Raw genomic sequence first — 13,830 nt, forward strand, 5'->3', positions numbered from 1 at the left:
AAGACACAACATACCAAAATCTCTGGTATGTGGCAAAAGCAGTGTTAAGTGGAAAGTTTATAGTGCTTAACACCTACCTTAAAAGAGAAAGATCTCAAATTAACAATCTAACATCACATTTAGAGGTACTAGAAAAACAAGAACAAACTAACCCCAAAGCTATCAGAGAAAAAGAAATATCTAAAATCAGAGCAGGACTGAATGAAATTGAGACCTCCAGGCCCATACAAAGAATAAAAAAACCAAAAGTTGATTCTTTGAAAGGATAAACAACATTAATAGATTGTTAGCTAGAATAATAAAAAACAAAAAGAGAAGATCCAAATAAGCACAATCAGAAATGATAAAGGTGACATTACAACCAATCTCACAGAAATACAAAACATCCTCAGAGACTATTGTGAACACCTCTAAGCATACTAAAATATCTAGAGGAAATGGATACATTCCTGGCAAAACACAATCTGCCAAGACTGAATCAGCTACAAATCAAAACCCTGAACAGACCAATATCAAGTTCTGAAATTGAATCTGTAATTAAAAAAAAAAAAAAAAAAAAAAAAAACCTACCAAGTAGAAAAAGCCCCAGGCTAGATGGATTTACAGCTGAATTCTACCAGACACACAAAGAAGAGCTGGTACCAATGCTGAAACTATTCCAAAAAATCCAGGATGAGGGACTCTTTTCTAACTCATTCTATGAAGCCAGCATCACCCTGATACCAAAAACTGACAAAAAAAATTCAATGAAGAAAAGGAAAAACTATAGGTCAATATCTCCAATGAATATGGATGCAAAAATCTTCAGGAAAATCCTCCACCAAACTCAGCAGCACATCAAAAGTTAATTTGCCCTGCTTAAGTAGGCTTCATTCCTGGGATGCAAGGTTGGTTCAACATATGCAAATCAATAAATGCGATTCACCACATAAACAGAATTAAAAACAAAAAACATATGATCATCTTAATAGATGTGGGAAAAGCTTTTGATATAATCCAACATCCCTTCACAATAAAAACACTCAACAAACTAGCCATCAAAGGAACATACCTCAAAATAATAAGAGCCATTTATGATAAACCCACAGCCAGAATCATACTGATGGGCAAATGAAAGCATATTTGGAAACTGGAAGAAGACAGGAAGCCCATTCTCACCACACCTATGCAACATAGTACTGAAGGTCCTAGCCAGAGCAATTAGGCAGATGTATTAGTCCATTCTCACATTGCTATAAAGAAATACCTGAGACTAGGTAATAAATAAAGAACAGAGGTTTAATTGGCTCATGGTTCCACAGGCTGTATAGGAAGCATGGTATCATCTGCTTCCAGGGAGGACTCAGACTTCTTCTACTCAAAGCAGAAGGCAAAATGGGAGTAAGTATCTTACACGACAGGAGCAGGACTGAGAGAGAGAGACGGGAGACACTTTTAAACAACCAGATCTTGTGAGAACTCTATCACAAGAACAGCACCAAAGGGATAGTGCTAAACCATTCATGAAGGATCCGCCCCCATGATCCAATCCCCTCCCACCAAGCCCACCTCCAACATTGAGGATTACAATTGCACATGAGATTTGGTGGGGACACAGATCCAAACCAAATCAGCAGGAGAAAGATATAGGTGGGGCATGGTGGTTTACGCCTGTAATCCCAGCATTTTGGGAGGCCAGGGTGGGTGGATCACCTGAGGTCAGGAGTTTGAGTCCAGCCTGGCCAACATGGTGAAAGCCTACTCTACTAAAAATTAGCCAGGCATGGTGGTGTGTGCCTGTAGTTCCAGCTACTTGGGAGGCTGAGGCAGGAGAATCGCTTGAACCCCAGAGGCAAAGGTTGCAATGAGCTGAAATTGCACCACTCCACTTCAGCCTGGGCAACAGAGCAATACTCTGTCTCTAAATAAATAAATAAATAAATAAATAAATGGTATTCAAATAGGAAAAGAAGAAGTCAAACTATCTCTCTTCACTGACGATATGATTCCATACCTAGAAAGCCCTATGTCTCCACCAAAAGCCGCCTGGAATGGATAAATGACTTCAGTAAAGTTCCAGGATACAAAATTAATGTACAAAAATAAGTAACATTTCTATACACCAATAATGCTCATGCTGAGAGCCAAATCAATGATAAAATCCCACTTACAGTGGCCATGAAAAAAGCAATAAAATACTTAGGATTACATCTAACAAGGGAGGTGAATGATCTCTACAAGGAGAACTACAAAACACTATGGAAATAAATCATAGATGATACAAACAGAAAAACATTCTATGCTCATGGATCAGAAGACTCAATATGATTAAAATGACCATACTGCCCAAAGCAATCTACAGATTCACTGCTTTTCTTGTAAACTACTAACATCATTTTTCACAAGACTATTAATAGAAAAAACTATTCTAAAATTCATATGGAACCAAAAAAGTGCCCAAATAGCCAAAGCACCTAAGCAAAAAGAACAAAGCCAAAGGCATGACATTACCTGACTATACTATAAGGCTACAGTATGCTATAGCCTTCAAACTATACTATAAGGCTACAGTAAACAAAACAGCGTGGTACTGGTACAAAAACAGATGCATAGACCAATGGAACAGAATAGAGAACCAGAAATAAAGCTGCACACCTACAGCCATCTGACATGTGATGAAGTCAACAAAAATAAGCTATGGGGAAAGGATTACCTATTCAACAAAAAGTGCTGGGATAACCTGCTAGCCATATGCAGAAGAATGAAACTGGATTTTTACCTTTCACCATATAAAAAATTAACTCAGGATGAATTAGATTTAAATGTAAGACCTCAAATATAGGAATTCTAGAAGAAAACCCAGGAAACACCTTTCTGGACATTGGCCTTGAGAAAGAATTTATGACTAAGCCCTCAATAGCAATTGTTAGAAAAACAAAAATTGACAAGTGAGACCTAATTAAACTAAAGAGCTTTTGCACAGCAAAAGAACTATCAATAGAATAAAGAGACAACATACAGAAGAAAATATTCACATAATGTGCATCTGACAAAGTTCTAATATCCAGAATCTATAAGAAACTTAACCGAAAAAGCAAACATTTTTAAAATGGGCAAAAGATATAAACAGACACTTTTCAAAAGAAGATATACAAATGGCCAACAAACACATGGAAAAATGTTTAACATTACTAATCATCAAAAAAATGCAAATCAAAGCTACAATGAGAAACTATCTCAAACCTGTCAGAATGACTATTATTAAAAAGTCAAAAACAACAGATGATGGCAAGGCTACAGAGAAAAGAGGACACTTATACACTGTTTGTGGGAATGTAAATTAGTTCAGCCGCTGTGGAAAGAAGTCTGGAGATTTCTCAAAGAACGTCAAATAGAACTAACATTTCACCCAGCAATCCCAGTACTGGGTATATACCCAAAGGAAAATAAATCGTTCTACCAAAAAGACACCTGCACTTGTATGTTCACCATAGCACTATTAACAATAGCAAAGACATGTAATCAACCTACATTCCCATCAATGGTGGATTGGATAAAAAAAAAATGTGGTACATATACACCATGGAATACTATGCAGCCATTAAAAAATAATAAAATCATGTCTTTTGCAGCAATATGGATGCAGCTGGAGGTCATTATTCTAAGCAAATTAATGCAGGAACAGAAAACCAAATACTGCATGTTCTCAATTATAAGTGGGAACTAAATATTGGATACTTATGCCCTTAAAGATGGCAACAATAGACACTGGGGACGACCTGGGGAGGCGGGAGGGAAGGGGCAAAGGTTGAAAAACTAACTATTGAGTACTATGCTTAGTACCTGGGTGATGGAACAATTGTATGCCCAAACCTCAGCATTACACAATATACCCAGGTAACAAATCTGCACATGTGCCCCCAAATCTAAAATAAAAGTTGAAATTATTTTTAAAACGATTAGAAGAAAAACTATGTAAAATTTATAAGTAAATAAATAAATTGGTGCTTCAAATGATAATATCAAGAAAATGAAATTGTAATTCACAAAATGGGAGACAATATTTGCAGATGATAAGTGATTAATATCTAAAATATGTCTTAAAAAACCACATCACTCAAACTCAAAAATGGGCAAAGGATTTTAACAGACATTCCTCCAAAGAAGATATGCAAATGACCAATAAGCACATGAAGACATGCTCAACATCATTAGCCATCAAAGAAATGCAAATAAAAACCACTATGAGACATTACTTTACACCTATGATGATGGCTAAAAACAATACGTACAATTATTATTTGTCAATTAAATTTTTTTAAAAAAAGACAACAATAATGAGTGTTAACAAGGGTGTGAAGGAATTGGAACCTTCATATGCCACTGATGATCTCATAAAATGATGAAGCCACTTTGGAAAACAGTCTGGCAATTTCAGAAAATATTGAATACAGAGTTACCATATGACCCAGCAATTTTACTGCTAGGGGTATATCTCCAAGAGAAATGAAAACAGGCCAAGTGTGGTGGCTCATGCTTGTACTCCTAGCACTTTTTGAGCACAAGGCAAGAGGATCACTTGAGGCCAGGAGTTTGAGACCAGCCTAGGCAACATAGTGAGACCCTATCTCTACAAAAAAAAAAAAAATTAGCCAAGTGTGGTGGTGTACATCTGCAGTCCCAGCTGCTTAGGAGGCTGAGGCAAGAGGATTGTTTGAGCCCAGGTATTAGAGGCTTCAGTGAGCTATGATCACACCACTGTACTCCAGCCCGGGCAATAGAGTGAGACCCTGTGTCTAACAAAAAACGAGAGTGAGAAATGAAAACATATTCACAGAAACATTTGCACATAAATCTTTATAGCAGCATTATTCATAATAGCAAAGCTTGGAAACTACTCAGATGTCCATCAAATGATGAATGGATAAATAAAATGTAGTATATCTGGCCATATAATGGACTACATTTCAGTGATAAAAAGGATTGAAGTACTGACACATGCTACAACATGAATGAACCTTGAAAATGTTATGCTAAGTGAAAGAGGCCAGTCACGAAAGACCTAATAATGAATGATTCTATTTACATGAAATGTCCAAAATAGGCAAATTTATAAAAACAGAAAGTAGTTTAGTAGTTGCCTAGAGCTGGGAGGGCCTGGTGGGTGGAAATGAAGAGTGACTGCTAATGAATATAGGGTTTCTATACTATTTGGGGTGATTTTAAAAAGTTCCAAAATTGATTGTGGTGATGGTTGCACAACTCTGTGAATATTCTAAAAGTCATTGAATTTTAGACTTTAAATAAATGAATTATATAGTCGTGAATTAAATCTCAATAAAGTTGTTACAAAAAAAGAATGTCTGGAAGTAGATAGTAGATAGTGAGTGTAACTAATGGCATTAGATTATATACTCAAAATGATTAAAATAGAAAATGTTATGTTATATATATTTTATCACAGTAAAATTAATTTTAAAGAATGTTTATAACAGCAGTGTGAAAAATAGCCAAACACTGGAAACAACACAAATGTCCATCAACGATGGACAAATAAACCGAGGAATACCCATACTACATGTTCTTGCTATGTTCATGCTATACAGCAATGAAAGTGACCAAATTCCTGCTACCTGTATCAACATGGTTGAATCCCACAACAATAATGTGAAAAAAGAGAAGTCCAGCAAAAAGAACAATACATTACATATGATTCAAAAACAGGCAGAACTATCAATGGTGTTAGAAATCAGAGTCATGGTTGCCTTGAAGGAGTAGGGCAGCACCTGGGAGGGGACACCTGGGTACTAGTGATATTTACCTTCTTACCCAAAGGATGATTACACAGGCACACTTAGTGAGTGAAAATCCATCAGACTATGCATGTACGATTTGTACAATTTCCGGATTTGTTTTCAAAATTTATTTTTTTAACTCTTAAAAAATCAAAGCCCCCCAAGTAACTTTAATGCATAGCCATGTTCAAAACATTACCTTCTTTACTGTGTCACCAGTACCTTCTCAAGGACTCAGTAGAAGACAACTCCAATTCCAAAATTATTATTTTCTTTTCACTCTCTCATACACAGTAATTCATTGTCTCCCTCTCTGCTCAGGAAAACCTTCACTTTTTATAGGCAAACAAATCCATTAAGGTGTGTCTTTAACAAAAGGACTTTTTTGGGGGTAGTGGGGGGGCAGAGTCTGGCTCTGTCACCCAGGCTGGAGTGTCATTGCGTAATCTCGGCTCACTGCAATCTTCTCCTCCCGGGCTCAAGTGATCCTCCCACCTCAGCCTCCTGAGTATCTGGCACTACAAGTGCATGCCACCACGCCCAGCTAATTTTTGTATTTTTTGTAGAGACAAGGTTTCACCATTTTGCCCAGGCTGGTCTCGAACTCCTGAGCTCAAGCAATCAGCTCACTTCAGCCTCCCAAAGTGCTGGGATTACAGGCATGAGACACCGCACCCAGCCAATTTTTTCCCCCTTTAGTGAATTTCTGTCACCATACTAGGCTAACAACCTCAAACTGCAGCAATATTTTCTTTCCTCCCATTACGTATATAAAGCTCTCAGCACAACAGTTAGTGCAGAATAAACATCCAAAAAATAAAGAAAGAAGAGATGAGGTCAGGAACCTGGAAAATTAAGACTAAAAATCTGGAGCTGGAAGTAGCTGATCAGACTTAAGAACTGAAGGAACCAAGCTGTAGAGAGGGAGGGGGAAGCAGTGAGTGAAGGTTAGCAAGCAGTATTACCAGCGTCTGGCCTGCCCTGAAATCCACACAAAAGTAAAAAGTGACCCTTTGTGTTTCACTTCCTGCACAGACGGTGGGGGAAGTGGGGAGAAGTCCCAAGAACTGTGCGACACTGCAGCTATTGCTTGAAACTGCCAAAATTTGGAAAGGCACATTCTATTTGCATTACTTTGCATGCAAAGTGTGTATGCGCAGCAAAGCTCCATTTCTCTTTACTGCCCAGCTTCTCCTGTTTTCAGGCTTGACTGGCTAAATTTTGAAAAAGACTCCAGCAGAGACTGCTTGTACACACCAGTATCTGTGTTCTCCTCTTCCACCTTGGACATATACCTAAATTATACTTCCCAGCCTTCTCTGCATTCAAGTGAGGACTTATGTCTGGGTTCTGGACAATGGATTTTACACAGAAGGGATGTAGACCACTAACAGGCCTGACCCGTGAAATCTCCCCAATGTGATACTTGCTCTTTCCCCATCTGCATGGAGAAGATCCCTCTGACCCAGAGCAGGGGGATGTCTCGGTATGAAATAGCCTGAGTGAAGGTCCCTTGCCCCACCTATCCCTATGCAAGAAATGAATTTATTCCTTGTAGTTAAAGCTTGGGGCTATTTGCTGCCATCGTTAGCCTCTTCTGACTAATTCAGAGACTATGGTTATTTCTGTGTCGTTCTGATGTCTGTCTTTCTCCCTGATCTCTTAGTACCATGTCTCCCTACACAGCTATCTGGTGGCCCCAAGTCTCTCATGTCTAAGTAAGCCTGACTTTTGGAAGAACCCCAGAATCTCTGCTTACTTCCTTTTTCCTTCTATCCCATTCTAGTAACTAATCAAGCATAAAACCAGAGCGGTTAGGTGAGATGAGAATGGAAGCGCATTCCAGAAGTGTTTGTTAGGCTTCCTGAACTAGAAATTCTACTTATGGGAATTTATCCTGAGGAGATTAATCAACATAAACAAAAAGATATTCATCAGGCCGGGCGCGGTGGCTCACGCCTGTAATCCCAGCACTTTGGGAGGCCGAGGCGGGCGGATCACGAGGTCAGGAGATCGAGACCATCCTGGCTAACACGGTGAAACCCCGTCTCTACTAAAAATACAAAAAATTAGCCGGGCGAGGTGGCAGGCGCCTGTAGTCCCAGCTACAAGGGAGGCTGAGGCAGGAGAATGGCGTGAACCCCGGGGGGCAGAGCCTGCAGTGAGCCGAGATCGCGCCACTGCACTCCAGCCTGGGTGAAAGGGCGAGACTCCGTCTCAAAAAAAAAAAAAAAAAAAAAAAGATGTTCATCAAAGTATTAAGCACACTAACAAAATAATTAGAACCTGCCTAAATATTCAGCTGTGGGCCTAAAGGTTAGTAAATTATGATCAATTCACTCACCTAAATATTATGAATTAATTAAACATGACAGAAAGCCTACAAGATGGAAAAATTTATTAATGTATTGTTAAGTGTAAAAAGCCAGAATGTAAAAATGTGTTTTCACAATAGTAAGCAATATGTAAAATGATGCATGCAGCCTGGCCCTGCTAGGGTAAATTTATACAGAGAGGCATCCAAATGGTCAGACCAGCAGCCACTCACAAGCACCTGGGCATCTCAGTCTTCAGGGACAGTTCACTGTGGATTGGTTTATAGTTATTCCTGGAATTGCATCTACATTGCAGACAATTTCATTCCAAAGAAGAGCCTGGGCCAGCAAGGAGAACTCTGTGGAGTAGTAGCTGTCTGATTCTCTGTCCCAGGAGAAACAATGAAAGTCACCTTGACACACTCCCACTAATCAGAGGTGGGGAAACACAGAGTCACATCCCCACCTCAGGCACAGCTGGAACCCCATCATACTTGGATGGCTTAGGTCTTTACCTCCCAGGCCACGTGGTCAGCTGGAAATGGCACTGCTCTGCCTCACTTGAAAATGACGAGGCCTCTCCCGCATCAAAAGTGTAGTCGCTCGGGAGGCTGAGGTGGAAGGATGGTTTGAGCCCAGGAGGTTGAGGCTGTAGTAAGCTGTGATCGCCCCATCCTGAGTGACAGAGAGAGACCCTATTTCTAAAGGACAAACAATTAAACAAACAAAAACCAAAAAAAAAAGTCTAGTAGCTGAGCCATGTCCTCAGGACACACCTAGGAGAAGGAATAAAGGAATCAGTGCATTTGCAATGGAGACAGCTCCTCCTGGCTGCCTTGAGGTGAGATTCATATTCTAATCGGTGCATATCTAGAATTAAGTTCTATGCCGGATGAGGGTTGCACAAAAGACCAGAACAAGTGAAATATTTACCCCTGTAGCATCCAGGATCAGTGGAACATCTTTGCAAGGGATGTAAAATGTAAGGGTTTGGAGTTTCAGGTGTGACAGGAAGAAAGAAGATGAAGCCCGGGGTAAGAATGCAGGGGAGGAGGGGCCGGGTAGGAGCAGAGACAGAGCAAACCTGAGGAGCAGGAGGAAAGCAGTGAGCACTGCAAGAATGGGAGGGAGCAGGGGGTGCTTTTAGAAGGGGTGAGTTATGCAGCACAGGGCCAGGCCTGTGGGTGCAGGCGCTTGCTGCTTCAGCCTTGTCCCCCACCCAGATCTGAAGGCTCCATGCTCTCCCTGCTTCCCCACCGTTTTCTCTGCCCAAGTGCCTTCTGCCTGCTGATTGCCCTTATCTTTTTAGACTTAGCTCAGCTGATACCAGCTCTGTGAAGTGTTTCCCGATATTCCTCTCCCTCCCGACTTCCCTCTCTCACCAAGTTAAAGACTTCCTGCTCTAGTGTCCCCACAATGCCATCCACAGACCTCACCACAGCAGCTATCGCATTGCTGTAATTATTTCAAATTCCTCTTCCCCTACTAAATTGTGAGCTCCCTGGGCAGGGGCCATGTTCTATTCATCTTTTCACCTCTTGCATGGGGCCTGACAAACAAGAAGTGTTCAAAAAGTCAAGTGAATGAATTTAAAAAAAAATGAAAAAAAAAAACATTTCCTTGGATTCAGCTGAAAAGGCAATTGCAGTAATTTGAATTGTGCAATTTCCATTGTGTCGCCTTTGAAAAACAGTTTCACTTTTCCTCCTACTACCAATGACTCATTCCTGGGGCAGATAACACACATTTCTGAGGTGCAGAACTTCACTACATCAAATCTTTTGAAAATCTGTTTTTGAGTGTTCTTGTCTAAAGAGAAAAACATGATGAGCTTTCGTAATCCCTCAACTCAGCACTGAGTGATGGAATACTAAAGATGTTTTGGAAACCCTTTGATTACTGCAAAGCATACAAAGAAGAACGGGTGGGTGAATGATAAAAATAAAACGCTAGCATTGGCTACATGCACTGATCGCTTAACAAATGGTAGTTAATGTCAGGCATTTGGCTAAGTGATTAGCCCCATTTTCTCACTCAATACACGGAACACCTTACGAGGTCGCCCTGATTGTCTCCACTCAGACAGGGAAATTGAGAATCAGAAAATGTTGGTAAATTTCTGTAAGTGGCAAAGCCAGCATTTGAACCCAGGCCTGTCTGATTCCAGAATGGTGCTGTTAACAACGAGGCTCCTATTTCTTCTAGACTGAGAAGGCACACACCGAAGTTGGATGCTGATTTTTGACAAGCCAGTGTGTAGGCAGGGACCCCACACAGCACCCCCATCCCGGCATTTCTGGCCAAACATGGTTTCAAATGGGCAAAGTGAAGATGAACATCTGCCCTCACATGAAACCTACATGACAATCAGCTGGCTTCTTCCAGCTGCCCCTCTCTGCACCACAAGTGCAGCCCTGGTGACCTTATCTCCTGTCCACCCACACATAAGGGCAAAACAAAACCTTTTCTGCTAGGAGCAAAGATTCTAGCTCACTGCTTAATTACAACTTATTGCTCCTTGTCCCAGCAGTACCATGGCAACAAGTAGCATTGGCACAAGAATCAAAAGGGAGAAGTGTTGCCTAGCAACATAGTAGAAAGAGCTTTAGGATTCTGAAGGCCCGAGTTCTAGTTCTGGTTCTGACTCCCTGGGGCACTGTGGATAAGACCCAACTCCTCTGATCCTCCGTTTTTTGTCATCTGTAAAATGGGGGCAACTCATTCCATACATGTAGGATTGCTGTCAGGATCATTATTTTAGGGAGCGGAAAATTATGCCATGGATTAAGGCAGAAAGGGGAAAATGTGAAAGACTTACTAGGCCATGACATACTTTAGCCACTCCATGAAGAGTATACATCGGTAAAGCCTTTTTGGAGGTCATTAAGTAATAGCAGTCAATATTTAAATGTAGGTACCCTTTAACTCAGCAACTTCTTCTCTAGACATTGGTTCACGAAGATACACATAGGAGGTGAAAAACTGGAAAACACCTAAACGGTCTATTAAAGTGGGACTATAATAGATCAACAAAATAGAACACTGTGCAGAAGTTTTAAAAAAATGAAGGAGCTTTTCTTTACTGACACGGAGAGATTTCTAACATACAATGTTTAGTGAAATGAAGGCAAGTCACAGACACACACACACACACGCACACACACACACACATCCATTCACAAATAAACACAGGAAAATGCATGTCAGAAAGCCTGGAAGGACCTATGAGAAAATGTTAACAGTGGTTACCAAGTTACTTCTCACTACTCCCCAAATAGGCTGTTTCCCCCCTACTTTTGCAAATGCCATTCCACCTCCCTAAAATGCCAGTCCTCCTTTCCACCTTGTGAACCCCAGCCCATCCCTTAGAGTGTAGGTAAGCAGCATCTCCTCTCCAAAGCTCTGCTGGTTCCCATCAGTGGACTTTACATCTCCCTCTGTGTCTGTATTGTCTCTATCATAACATTGAATTTTAATTATTTGTTTATGTATCTAACATTCCCCCTTCCCAGTAGTCTATGAGCTCCATGGGGAGCAGAATCACGTCTCATTCATCTTTGTTCCAGCAGGGCCTACCCAGGGCCATTAGTGCATTGAATGGAAACAACAGATTAAAACATGATCAGAAATGAGAACAGCATGTGAAAGCTGTGAGCCCCAGTATTTTCCAAAGCACCCTCCCAGACCATGCTTTCATGTATATTCATAGCTCAGAAGGTGTGCTCCAAGGACAAGAGGAGGAGAAAGTCAGTTTACCTTGATTATCTCTGTAAAGAACAACAAAAAAAAGAAAATAAGAAAGTCAGAAAGCCATGGATAAAGAGTGAGCTGGGTAAAAATTGCTTGAAGCAAACAAACAAAAAAAATCCCAAGAGGTATGTATGGATGTCAGCAAATCATCCACAATCTGGGCAGCAGGTGGCACAAGTAACCTAGATTTCTTAGGCCACTGCAGAAGGAAGCCGCAGAAGTAAGGATTTGGAGAAACTGGGAAGCTGGGAGCATCATCCCAAGCCACTCTTTTGCCTGCCTGATTGCAGTACAAGACATAAAGGCAGTCCTGTGAGGATTTCAAGTCCTAGACATCTGCCTTTCCAACCACCATCCTTCACCCTCTTACTCCATCCTCCACCCTCTTCAGTCCATCCTTACTATGGCCAGTTTTGTTATTTGCAAACCTGCCTTCCTTTTTGAGGAAAATGAACATTTCCATTCATATCAGTGGCAGTGAATATTCATAAGACCTCTTCGAAGGGAAATGTAGCCGTGCTGATCAAAAGAACACTTACCCTGGAGGAGGCAGATAATAATTCCTTAACAGATCTAACTGCAGTCATGGATTGGATGTTCATCATTATTTGATTTTCCTCTTCTGGGGCCATGGATTCATAAATTATTTTAAGGGTAGATGAGCAGATAAACAAGTTACCTTGACTACTGACTATATAGTAAAGGTTGAATTTCGTATATTAATGTAGTTATTTTGATAAATTTGGTAGTAATTATTATAAGCTTACATAATAAATTTATGGCAAGTATAGACATACAACTGCATAAAGCTAGGTGGGCTAATTAAATACCATCATATTTCTGGTGAGGGTGGCTGTTATTATTATTACACAAAATATATTTATTCTTTGAACAAATATTTATTAAATGCTACGTATGCAAAAACTACTTATGAAATGATCATCAAGTGCCAGGTATTGTTTTTGGTGCTGGGAAAAAATACATCAGTGACAAATTCTCTGCCCTTATGGAGCATTCAGTATAACAAAGGAAATAAATGCATATATATTATTGCCATATACATACACATATGTATGGCAAGTGATTATAACTGCTATGAAAAAAGAATAAAAGATTATAAAAAAGAAAAAGAATAAAACTATTAAAAAAAGATGGAGGCTGTTATTTTTAATTGGGTGCTCAAGTACTAATTGTGCTACAGACTCAATGTTAATTCAAAATCATACATGATTCCTACCTCCCCGGGACTCTAATGTCAGTGAGAGAAAGAACCACTACTCAAATAATGACACTATAATATAATTCTCTACTGCTATTGGTGCCATGAAGAAGTACATGCATGGTGTTATGAAATTTTATAAAAGGTAAATGTGACCTTTTTAGGGAAATCAGGAAAGATTTCCCTAATAAAGTAATGCTTGCAATGATATGTGAGGCATAAGTAGAAGTTGACTAAACCAAGGGTATGGAGAATATTCCAGGTAGAAGGAAGTGCTCTGCAAAGGCCCTGTGGCAAGGGGAAAATAGGGGAGTATGAAGACGGGATAGAAGGCTGGAGTGACTAGAGAGGAGAGAATGACATGGGGGGAAAGGCGAGAGGAAACCTATAGGCAATAGTAAAGGTTTTGTCATTGTCCTAAAAGAAATGAAGAGTCATCACGGGTTTTAAGCAGGGGATGACATAATTAGATAGCTACTTCAAAAAGATGACTGCAGGTGCTCTCTCGAGACTGGACTGAAGGGACTCAGATTAGATACAGGATGGCCCAGTTGAGAAGTGATAGCAACAGTCCTTGAAAATAATAATGTTGACTTGGACGAAGGCTTCTACTTGTTGGAGATCAAGAGAAATCAAGAAAAACAGTGAACTTGAGAAACTTTTAGGAGAGAAAAGAAACAGCCCTTGGTGATAAATTGAAGACAGGATGTACAAAAAAGGAGATACCAGCAATGGCTCTTAGGTTTCTGGCTTGTGCACCTGGATGCACAGT

Source organism: Nomascus leucogenys, chromosome 15, assembly GCF_006542625.1.
Source record: "Nomascus leucogenys isolate Asia chromosome 15, Asia_NLE_v1, whole genome shotgun sequence".
Classification (NCBI taxonomy): Eukaryota; Metazoa; Chordata; class Mammalia; order Primates; family Hylobatidae; genus Nomascus; species Nomascus leucogenys.